The sequence below is a fragment of the Centruroides vittatus genome, unplaced genomic scaffold (assembly GCF_030686945.1).
Source record: "Centruroides vittatus isolate TY-2023 unplaced genomic scaffold, ASM3068694v2 contig_799, whole genome shotgun sequence".
In the NCBI taxonomy this organism is placed as follows: domain Eukaryota; kingdom Metazoa; phylum Arthropoda; class Arachnida; order Scorpiones; family Buthidae; genus Centruroides; species Centruroides vittatus.
The window spans coordinates 1,810,718-1,823,695 of record NW_027122516.1 but is presented as its reverse complement, the minus strand read 5'-3'; the positions used below and the strand labels follow the sequence as shown (position 1 = coordinate 1,823,695).

At 32.5% G+C, this 12,978-nt stretch overlaps 1 protein-coding gene across 1 annotated transcript in view; it reads left to right on the top strand.

The window, feature by feature from the left end:
- LOC136981900 (succinyl-CoA:3-ketoacid coenzyme A transferase 1, mitochondrial-like) overlaps positions 1 to 12,978 on the top strand; it is a 156,736-nt gene that overhangs the window by 71,115 nt on the left and 72,643 nt on the right. The window lies entirely within an intron of this gene.

The window sequence follows — 12,978 nt, the reverse complement described above, 5'->3', positions numbered from 1 at the left end:
TTATTCGTGCTATGACATCAGGTGTTGTTTCACCATCTGCAGATAACACAGAGCCCAAATATTTGAACTTGAGTCACTTTATTTATTGTCTGGTCTGCCACTTGGAGCATTTTGTCAGTTTGTGGACCACACTAAAGATATTCTGTTTTCTTTAAATTTTGGCTTAGCCCATATTCATTAAGTCGGTTTCTCCATGCTTGCAACTTCTCCTAGAGAGCTGTACTGTCTTGATGTGCAAGCATTACATCATCAACCTACAGTAGTGTCCAGGGGGAGTGCTGCCTGCAGGTCAGCTGTGACAGTGTCCTTGCATAGTATGAATAGTAATGGTGAGAGTGCTGATCCTTGGTGCACACGAACAGTTATTTTGAATGGTGGTACAGTTCCAGCTGGGCAGTGAACTGCACTTGTCACATTGTGATATAATATTTGTGTCCACTTTATGTATTCCTCTGGTATCCCATGTAACCGTAGTTCTTTCCAGAAAAGTAAGTGTGGAACATGGTCAAAGGCTTTTTCAAGGTCTAGGAAAGCCATGTGTATTGCTTTATTCTTTTCACGATGTTTTTCCACGAGGAGACTAGCAGCATATATGGCATCTGTTGTACTGGAGCCTTTAACAAATCCACACTGGTTGCTTGTGACTGTTATATGGCTTATATTTTTGAAATTATAAAAGCAAATTTTTTGATGATTATTTATTGGTTGACTATTATTTGAATACTTATTTTTGATTTTTTTTAATAAATTATTGGCCTGTATAAGAAATTTATTTTGAATTTTAGATAATATACATTATTAAAAACATTATTTTAAGATTTAAAAATGTAAAAATATACAGTATTGAAGACTTACAAAAAAAGTTTTGAATAATTCTAAATGTCCATTTACAACTATTGTATGTATGTTTAAGTCTTCAATATTGTGTATTTTTATTTTTAAATACATGTGTAGTACTGGATTTTTAATTTTATTATTGTAAGATGTTCATAATAACTGATTTGTACATATAGTTCTACTTATACACTCTGAATTGTCAACAGTTGAACTGTTATGTCTATAGACAATTAAACTAGGAAAAGAATTATTTATTAGTACAAACCTATCTGATCTGAAAATCTTATTAAAACCGGCCTTATTAAATAACATTTTAATAAAAATCTGAGAAGTGAATTTACTAGTTGTTCATATCATTCTTATCGTGAACAGATCTTGTTTCTGCTGTTTTAAATGATCTTATTTAAATTGATATTTTAGTCATCAGAAACAAAATACAAACAAAAAATACTTTTGCTGCTGCTAAGATAATTCCTATTAAATTTTTATAGCATCGTTTAAAAAATTTTGCAGTTTATTGATAAAAATTGGTTCTGTAAGCTAAAGAATTAAATCTGTAAATTGAAAATTTATTGCAAATTAAAGAAAAGAAATTGAATTTTAAATGAATTTATTAAATCGAATATAAAATTAAATTTCTGCTAATTAAAACATAAATGCTAACATTTTATTTAACTATTTTAAAACTTAAACATTTAAAATTCACATTTCAAAACTACATAATGAATACAGCACATTAAAAGAAAAATTATTCTAAATAGAAAAATGCAGAACTTATTTGCTTCATTTTATTTGTATTGTTTTTCTAACTTGTTACTTAATGAAACTTGATAATATTGATTAATTAATTACTTAAAAATTTTTCTCTCATTAGAAAAATGCCAAAATTCAATTTCAAACTCCTGATGCATCTTAGAATCAATGGCGTCTTATAACATAGTAAATACAATATATATAGCACAAAATGAAATAAAATTATATAAAATTACTAAATCAAAATAAATGCTCAATAACAGTATATCAGACAAAAAGAAAATTGTACTGTATTTTTGAAGAATGACCAGCATGCCGGTCATTCTGCAAAAATGAGAGCGACCAGCATGCCAGTAACTCCTGGGTTTCCGACATGCCAGTTAAACTGCAACTAAAAATAAAAGTAATCAAATCTAACACAATTAGTTGTTAATTAAACATTAAAGAGAACATTCTTCCGAGTACAATAAAATAATAACATTGTAATTTGACTGACTTAAAATTGGGAAGAGAGTTTTAGTTTACCAGACAGTAAAACAATTAATTACTTATTGACATTAGTAGTAGTAGTAGTTAGTCAGTTGTTAATAGGTGTAAGCTGAGCTGAGATCATTTACAGCAAGTTTCTTAAATTTAATATGTTTATTTTTGCATTCTTTGAATTGAATAACAATAAAATGCATATAAAAAAAGCACTTTTGGAATTCCACGAGTATTTTACGTTGTTAGAAAGAAGACAAAATGAAGAAATTAAATGTATAATCATAGTTTTTGATGTAATGCTGACAGTTTCACAGTTTTACAGTAGAATAAAAATGTAGTATTTTTTTTTAATGTGCCCTGTAGAGAAGGATGTATAACCTCACTTAAACCAGCATGCTGAGTTTTACCATACGGAAATATCTGATTTCATGGTCTCCCTCAGATAGACTGGCAGGCTGATCATTCTGTGAAAATATGGTAATGTTTTTAAATTTTTTATGATTCTCATATCCAATGAGTGTATCAAGGACGTGGTATTAGCTGAAAGAAACTCCAGATAAATGTTTTTCAAACACTCTACATGAGGATGAGCAGCAGAGTTTCAAAGAGTAGCAGAACTGTTCTTGACTTTATCTGCAGTTCTGCATCCCAACTCATAAGTCACTTCAGAAAAATGTTGGAAGTCATCCATGCATTCTTGTTGGCATAATACTCAACTCGTAAACGGTCTATTTTAAGACCTTTACATCACCGAGGCTTAACTTGCTTTCTAATGACTAATAACTTCTATTTATTATTTCCTGACATATTACAGCGATATGATACGGTAATGCAATTCATTGTTTTTTTTTTAACTTGATGGTACTTTATGTTTATAACTGAGGGAACCATCTAGGATGGAACTATAAAATAGCCCTGTTTCATCTGCATTTTAAATTTGATCACAATTAAATTTCTGCAGCAATTCATGCAACTTAGTTGATTTCCGCTTTTTGGCACTCATAGTGTCAGCACTGTTTTTTTACCATGTGCGCTCTTAAATTTTATTTAATGTCTGGTTTTCTATTGCAATAACCACTCAACTATAGCCCTGAAATTTGTGTGACCCATCTTTGTAGCAAACTCATCTGGTTTGGTTCTTAACATTGGCCCATTAATACAATCCTCATTGATGCTTATGCTGTCCCAAATAAGCGAAGTAAATTTGCCTTATATAATCTCTTTTGTTTCCGAATTTCAATATATGTTTCAAATAAACAGCGGTCCCAATTAACAGCCATGTATTGTATATACAAAACTCCCAAAGTAGAAAATCCTTGTATCAGTATCTATGTTAGGAAGACATTTAATGAAAATAGATTAAATTTTATTCAATAAATATGACAAATTATCAGGAGAAATAGTAATAAAAATTAATATATTAATAATAATTTCACAAATCTGTAATATCATTTAAAGATGAAATTCAAAATACTATTATATAATCACTTAGTTGCCATTGCTTATATCACAACAGAAATATTTGAGGGCTTATTGTGAGATTATTAATACAGTGGGTGATCAGTTAACAAACAAATTGGATAACAAACACTTTCGCAAAAGATTTTTATGTTCGGATAATGAACATCTCACAGAACAAACACAGGAAGAAGCAATGTAAAATAATGAATACCGATTGGTCTTCCCTTGTCTTCAGGCAACAATTTGAAACTTTTCGGAGCACAGGAGACGTCACATCAACGCTTAACCCAGTCAGATAGTATTTCTCCGAACTTTGAAACTCTCTTGTAATTTCAGCCTTTTATTTTTCTGACAGAAATAATTTTTTTTATGGTACAGTGGGTGATCGGTTAATGAAAAAATTGGATAACGAACACGTTCGCAAAAGATTTTTATGATCGGACAATGAACACTTCACTGAACAAACATAAAAAGAAGCACAGAAATAGCAAATACCGATTGATTTTCCCTTGTCTTCAGGTAACAATTCAAAACTTTTCAGAGTGCGGCAGACGTTGACATGGACGCTCAATCTGATATATACTGATCAGATAGTATTCCTCAAACTTTGAAATACTCCTTTGTAATTTCAGCCTTTTATTTTTCTGACAGAAACGATTCTTTTATAGTATTCGCGAAACTGTTGAGTAGGCACTCGTTAAGTTTTGCGTCGGTTTTTATTTTCGAAAGGTGAGAGTACAAAAGCAAAGGTAGAGAGTGGGCAGAAGATGTCTGATGTTGCTAGGCAGTATGGCTTGAACAAATCTACAGTAGGGCACAGTTCAATCTTATCTAACAAGGGGAGGGCACGACCTGGGAAATTCACTTTGGGATGAGACTTGGTATATAGGTAGTACTCCTTTAGGATGTTCAGTCCTCAAAACAAGAAAGCGCAATGGCCAACCAATTTTAAGAAAAAGGCCTTTAAAAATTAGAGCTCGGCTTATGTGCTAATAAGTTTCGCTAGGTCAGCAGCTGCCAAGCAGCTCGGTTGACATCGTTCTTGGCTACTGCCAAGTCGTTCAGGGTTCAAATCTCGGTCTCAATTAGTATTTTTTTTCTTTGTAAAAATTTTTTAAAATAAGTATTTTGAATATATATAAATATTAAAATTTTATTATAATAAATAATTTCATTTAAAAAAATGTTTAACACATATTACATGTCATTTTAATTATAATAATACAAAATAATTAATAATAATCATCATCATCAACTGTTGGTAAACTGATAGTATCTTCATTCACAGACATTTTACTGTAAAATATTGAAACTATTTGTATTATGGTGTGATATATTACAGAACACTATGATCTCTTCGAAATCCAAAAGTAAACTGACACTCCAAATATCAGGTCAGTCCATAAGTCCATGGGCATTTTTATGACCTTGAGAAAAATCTTGTTTTGCTGTTGAAAATGTCAGTCTAATGTGATACTTTTCACACTGAAGTGTTAAATTGGATCTCATTTATATAATGCTGTTGGAATTGGAAACATTTTAGTTGTTTATTTTTGTTAAAATGGAAGTAGAGGATGAATATAAAAGACATGTTTTATACTTTTTATTTTTAAGTGGTGAGAATTAATAAGAGTAGTAACCTTCGAAAAATTTGATACAATAGAATAATAAATGAAAACTGTTGTTCCATAACTAATTATTTATAACTATTATTATTAATTATTTTGTGTTATTATAATGAAAATGACATGTAATATGTGTTAAACATTTTTTTAAATGAAATTATTTATTATAATAAAATTTTAATATTTATATATATTCAAAATACTTATTTTAAAAAATTTTACAAAGAAAAAAATACTAATTGAGACCGAGATTTGAACCCTGAACGACTTGGCAGTAGCCAAGAACGATGTCAACCGAGCTGCTCAGCAGCTGCTGACCTAGCGAAACTTATTAGTACATAAGCTTATTAAGCTACAAAAGGCCTTTAAAAATTAGAGCTCAGAGCTCTAATTTTTAAAGGCCTTTTTCTTAAAATTGGTTGGCCATTGCACTTTCTTGTTTTGAGGACTGAACATCCTAAAGGAGTACTACCTATATACCAAGTCTCATCCCAAAGTGAATTTTTCAGGTCGTGCCCTCCCCTTGTAAGAAAGATACAGTATAATCATGAAGACTCAAGCAGCTAAAGGAGTAACAAAAATCACATCTGAGAAATAAAGAACATTGAAGAGCTCATAATGGAACCTTAAACGGATCTGACAACAGAAGAACGCCAAGAACTCTTGAATGAAGAACACCAAGAAACTCGGCGAGATATGTTTTCTTCTGAAAAAAAGGATTAATGCCGATATCTGTTATTAATTAAAGATCTTTTGAAGAAGTGGGGGATGTCAGGTTAACGGTCTTAAAATGGCATACAAACCAGGTTGAGGTTAATAGGCTTGGGGGATATCTACAGTTACAATGCTATTAATTACTTCTGAAAATCCTGAAGAAGAGAGAAAAGCAATTGACATTAGACAGATTCTATAACCCCACAAACAAAAAAACATGACTAATAAAAATGCAAGACTGTGTAAATATGTATTTTTATTATTACATATAAATAAACGTAGTAAGAAAGTATATATTTTTTATTTTTTGGGGGTCTCCAGAACAACTTAATAAAATTCCCATAAAAACCTATGGTAAATCGAGAATTGGTTAACGAACAATTCGGATAGCGAACAAAGTCTTGGAACAGATTATGTTCATTAACCAATCACCCACTGTATTTGTAAGACTGTTTGGCGGGCCCTCGTTAAGTATTGTGTGGGTTTTTATTTTCAAAAGGTGAGAGTATAATAGCAAAGATATAGAGTGTTCAGAAGATGTCTGATGTTGCTGGGCAGCATGGCTTGAACAGGTTTACAGTCGGCCACAGTTCAATCTTATCTAAGAAAGATACAGTATAATCAAGAAGACTCAAGCAGCGAAAGGAGTAACAAAAATCACATCTAAGAAATAAAGAACATTGAAGAGCTCATAATGAAACCTGAAACTGATCTGACGACAGAAGAACGCCAAGAACTCTTGAGTGAACGCCAAGAAACTTGGCAAGATATGTTTTCTTCTGAAAAAGAGGATTAATGCTGACATCTGCTATTAAAGATCGTCTGAAGAAGAAGTGGGAGGATGTCAGAACAACAGTCAACAGTCTTAGAATGGCATCCAAACCAAGGTGAGATCAATCCGCTTAGGGATCTCTACAATTACAATGCTATTAATTACTTCTGAAAATCCTGAAGAAGAGAGAAAAGCAATTGACATTAGACAGATTCTATAACCCCACAAACAAAAAAACATGACTAATAAAAATGCAAGACTGTGTAAATATGTATTTTTATTATTACATATAAATAAACGTAGTAAGAAAGTATATATTTTTTATTTTTTGGGGGTCTCCAGAACAACTTAATAAAATTCCCATAAAAACCTATGGTAAATCGAGAATTGGTTAATGAACAATTCGGATAGCGAACAAAGTCTTGGAACAGATTATGTTCATTAACCAATCACCCACTGTATTTGTAAGACTGTTTGGCGGGCCCTCGTTAAGTATTGTGTGGGTTTTTATTTTCAAAAGGTGAGAGTATAATAGCAAAGATATAGAGTGTTCAGAAGATGTCTGATGTTGCTGGGCAGCATGGCTTGAACAGGTTTACAGTCGGCCACAGTTCAATCTTATCTAAGAAAGATACAGTATAATCAAGAAGACTCAAGCAGCGAAAGGAGTAACAAAAATCACATCTAAGAAATAAAGAACATTGAAGAGCTCATAATGAAACCTGAAACTGATCTGACGACAGAAGAACGCCAAGAACTCTTGAGTGAACGCCAAGAAACTTGGCAAGATATGTTTTCTTCTGAAAAAGAGGATTAATGCTGACATCTGCTATTAAAGATCGTCTGAAGAAGAAGTGGGAGGATGTCAGAACAACAGTCAACAGTCTTAGAATGGCATCCAAACCAAGGTGAGATCAATCCGCTTAGGGATCTCTACAATTACAATGCTATTAATTACTTTTGAAAAATCCTGAAGGATCTCGAAAAGCATTCGACACTGGACAAATTCTTTAACCCCCACAAACGGAAAAAACATTACTAATAAAAATGCAAGACTGTATATATCAGACATGGCAAATGCGGCTCCGAAAGCCGCGTGCGGCTCTTTTTGAGTTACATGCAGCTCTTGCTGAAAGTGTTAATTTCTGTTTTTTATTATTATTTTTACAATTTTATTTTTATAATTTTGTGAAAATATGTTTATTAAAAAATTTAATATTTGTTTTATATTATATTTATATTATATAATAAAATCGCACGCCTTACCATACTATTCGCTATGACAGTGCAGAACTGCAGCTCCCATTCATTTTGCAAAACCTACATTTTGGCTCCCACTGAACTCTTGCTTGCCCACCCTGGTATATATATACAGGGTGCATAGGAAAGTCCCTTTAACTGGAAAATTCTTGCGAACGAAGAGAGCTACAGCTATGCAAGTGAGATAACGGTATAGTAAAGCGACTATGCCCAACCTAATGCAAACGACAGCAGCGCCCCTAGTGGCGAAATTTGGAAGATAGGCAGTGCAAATCGAAAACGAAAACAGATAGAGCAAACTTTCCAATTAGAAAGTTTTAGAGCATCAATTAATTAGTACGAAACGACATGTGGTTTACACGGATAAGATAAATTGTCGCCTGTATACCCAAAAGTGTCCGAAAGCGATGCACGCCATTTTGTGTGACGTTTGAAAGGAATAGCCATAGGTATGAAGAAATACGCACAATTTATTGCATAAAATACATACTTATGTCAATACAGTTTGGTAACATCACACAAAAAACAATAGAAAGGCAAACTGTCACACAGTGATAACAAGTTTTTGAACATACTCGATATTAACTTGTTATTGCTGTGTGACAGTTTGCCTTTCTATTGTTTTTTGTGTGATGTTACCAAACTGTATTGACATAAGTATGTATTTTATGCAATAAATTGTGCGTATTTCTTCATACCTATGGCTATTCCTTTCAAACATTTACACAAAATGGCGTGCATCGCTTTCGACATTTTTGGGTATACAGGCGACAATTTATCTTATCCGTGTGAACCACATGTCGTTTCGTACTAATTAATTGATGCTCTAAAACTTTCTAATTGGGAAGTTTGTTCTATCTGTTTTCGTTTTTGATTTGCACTGCCTATCTTCCAAATTTCGCCACTAGGGGCGCTGCTGTCGTTTGCATTAGGTTGGGCATAGTCGCTTTACTATACCGTTATCTCACTTGCATAGCTGTAGCTCTCTTCGTTCGCAAGAATTTTCCAGTTAAAGGGACTTTCCTATGCACCCTGTATATATATATATTTTTACTATTACATATAAATAAACATAGTAAGAAAGTATATATTTTTTATTTTTTGGGGTCTCCAGAACAAATTAATCAAATTTCCATGAAAACCTATGGTAATCAATAATCGGTTAATGAACAACTTTGATAGCGAACAAAGTCTTGGAACAGGTTATGTTCATTAACTGATCACCCACTGTACTATATAATGAGATTTCTAATGTGATTACTCTTGATATGTTTGTGATTCTGAAAGAAATGCAGGGCGTTCCCCTTAAATGTTTGTAATTTCAATTGGTTCTGTAAAATCCATTTGCTCAGATATTTGAATAAAATGTGTTGGAGAATGTTGGTCAATACTCCAAGGTTCACGAGCATATGCTTGAAAGGGATGCTGTTGCTACCACATGATCTAGATCACTAGGACCCCATATCATGGTCTGCCTGATCACCTGACAACATCTCTCTGAACTATTTCCATTGTGGACATGTCAAGGATCATGTGCATGCTACAAAAGTACCAGACATGAGAGCCTGCAAACAAGAATTGAAGATGCAATTAACAGCAGGACTCTTAACATGCTGGCTATATTAGGATGCATGCTGCATTCTGATGTACTTGCTACTTCAGGAGCACATGTGGATGGAAATATATGATTTGATGTAGTAAGTAAGTCTTTCAGATGCACTTTCTATTACCATTATCTACAAAACTACAGATGTTTGAGGGGAACAGCCTTTATGATAATTGGATTTTGGCATATCCATCTCCATTTATATCCATCATTGCAATATATTTGTATTATTACTGATATAGCTTAGTAAAATAGTCTCTATTATATACATGAAGAGAATTGAAAGCTACATAAATGAGCATTGTCTAACAGATAAATCATATTTACTTTGCTGATTAAAAAAAAAGTTTTTCTGAGAAGACTACAGAAGTGAAGACCTAAGGTTTAATTGTAATGTTAATCAGAGACTCTGTTTGTTTGAGATTGCTATTAACATTTGTTAAATCCAATTGAAAAGGGCCAGACAGGCTGAAATGCATATTGGACAAATAAAGAGTTAATGAAATTCACTAAGAGTGTAACAAGTCTGATTTATTAGTTCTGGTTAAATACTACTTTGTAAAATTTTATATGGGGTTTGCATATTTAAAAATTAATTGTAATAATAATGAAGAAAAACTAAAATACAGTAAGACCCTGCTTAATGTGGGGGATACGTTCCTAGACGACAAGGCGCTAAATGAAACAGTGTTAAATGAGGTCATTTTAACACAGAGTAAATAGGGAAAGGGAAACACATGACCAAAAATAAACAAATTTTACTTTAATTTTAAGTTATTTTTATATTAATTTGCATAATAATATATGTTAAATAACATATACACGTATGCACACAGAAATGTTAAGTTCATTTTTTGTGAAGAAGGTCCTGGCTCTTCTGAAATTCTTGCTTTTCACAAATAAAGTCATTTAGTTTCATTTGTTGCTTTTTCTCTTTTCTTAAGCAAATATCAGTAGCAGGAGATTGCATCTAAAACACCTCGTCTTTCTTTTGCACTCCTTTCAAAATCTGGATCATTTGCTACAATTTGATCAATGATTTCAGTTATCGTTACCAAACTTTTATTAAGGAAATCTGTAGAGAAATTCTTTGAGGTTCTTCATTTTCAGAGTCACAATTTTCCAGTTCTACATGAATTTGTTGTTCTGCCAGTTCTTGAAGGTCGTCATTGGTAAGGCTCTCACCAGAAACCTGCAGTAACTCCTCAATATCCTGCTTGTCTACATATCCTAGCCCTGCTGTATTGATTACATTGACCAAATTGTCAACCTAACGATACAGCAATAGGCTCTTCGTGTTGAGAATTCTTGGAGACTTCCAGCCATAACTACTTCCACACTCCATTCATGCATTTATCAGTTAATTCTTGCCAAGGGAAGTCAATATTGTCTATGACATCCATGATGTTATATTTTTTTCAAAATTGCACCAAACAAACATAGATTTAAGGAAAGTACAGCACTACAACGAATTGCCATCTTTTGCTTATTGATTATTCCTAAATACGAACTAATGAAATTCCGCAATAATTTGAATCAGCGTAAATTTTGAGTTTTTTTTAAGGCTTCGTGCAGACTATGGTATATTGAATCAGCATTAATCAAGGTAGTGTTAAGCTGGGTCTTACTGTATTGTGGCCGTCGGCCATGTTGTTCGCGTATTTTATATGTTTTTAATATGTAATATAAGTTAGTGTTAGCAATTCCTTTGTTTCTTTTGTATTATCTATCCTCCTTTACTTTCCCCACCACTCCTTTTTACCCTTTGGGTGGGATTAAAGTTTCTAAGAAAGAGACAACGTATAGAGCAATAGAAGGGACGGCGCCGTGGGTCTCGAGGAATGAAAAGTGAATCACTTTTCGACTGGACTGTGGAGAGTGAAGGTGTGAAAAGGAAGCTCTCGACCGAGGCGGATAAGTGAGCAGCAGAAGAAAAGGAAAGGATACGACGAGGGAGTGAGAGATTCACCGAGAACACGAGAAGCCTATAAAATAATCAAACAGGACTCAAGAGTGGTATTCCACCAAGTATTTCAATCTTCGACTATTTTTATCTACATGTATATATTGTTCCTCCCTTTAGTTATAAGTAGGATAAGTTTAGTTTTAAGATCTGCACGCGTATAATTTGTCGGGTTCCGTTTTGAGCGCGCTTTTTAGACTGTAAAAAAAAAGCCTTTCTTTGTAAAGTTGGGATCCATAAAGAACCTGCTTCTGTTCTTTCTGGCGAGAATAAAATCGTACCTTTGTTAAAAGTAACGTGTTTCGATTATTATTTTGTGTCGGTCTGTTCGCGGAAACCGTTACACCTCGTCACGAATCATCACAGTATCATGATAAAAAACTTATTAAACTAGTCAAGTATTCAAAGCCAAACGATCGCCATAATCAATCAGACTATTTTTCAGCTACTATTAATAATTAAATTCTAAGTAATTTAGTACTAAAGGTAGCATTAGATGCCATCTCCTATAAAATTTAAAAATTATAATTAAATTAATATTTTATTAAATAATTTAGAATATACTAGAAGGAAAGAATCAGCCTGGAGTGAGACTCGAACCCACAACTCCCGCTTACCATGCAGATATGTTATCAGTTATGCTACCCGGACCTTCCTAATCATGGAAGATGTGCATTTTGGACTATACATTCTAGTCCAAAATGCATATTCTCCATAATTAATAAAGCCTGTATCATTGTTTGTTCCAATATTATGCGTACTCCTCTTACAAGCAATACACTCACTATATTTTTTCACTTATATTTGTTCATCTATTCTCATATTCTTTCATTATTGACCATTTTAAATTGGATTTGGAAGATATTTCCATAAAACTGCTTTTCTCCCTTTTTTCGTTTTTGAAATGCCAAACAAACTGCCATATTATCTATTGGGCTGATGTTTACATTCCTTTTTTAAAATCCTGCCGACACAAATCTTGTTTTATCACAAAACATTCAATCTATGTTTTGTGATAAAACAGCATCATATAAAAAATATTTCTATGAATTCTGTTTATTAAGGCTATCAAATATTCAATTTTCTTTAAATTTAAAACGTTTTTAGTTTCCTTTGAGCCATCTTCAGTACAAACTACTTTACATTTGATATTCTAAGAATGGTGTACAGAACAAACACTAAATAGAAAAACTTAAAGTCATTTAAATTGTTCTATTCATTGATGTTAAATAATGTTCAATAATTGTCATTGATTATTTCATAACTGTTTATGCATTTCACCTTAGTCTTTGAATTAAATGAAGTGTTTTATATTAGAAAATGATCTGACATTTTAAAATTTGTTTGTTTGCTAAAATTCTTTCAAATTTTTTACTCTGAAAACAGTTAGTTCTTACCACACCAATGTGTTTTGATTCATTAATTTCATTCTCTCAAATATTAAAAACAAAAGAACAAAGTGTAACATCATTGCAATGCCAGGCTGCAATTTTTAATCATATTT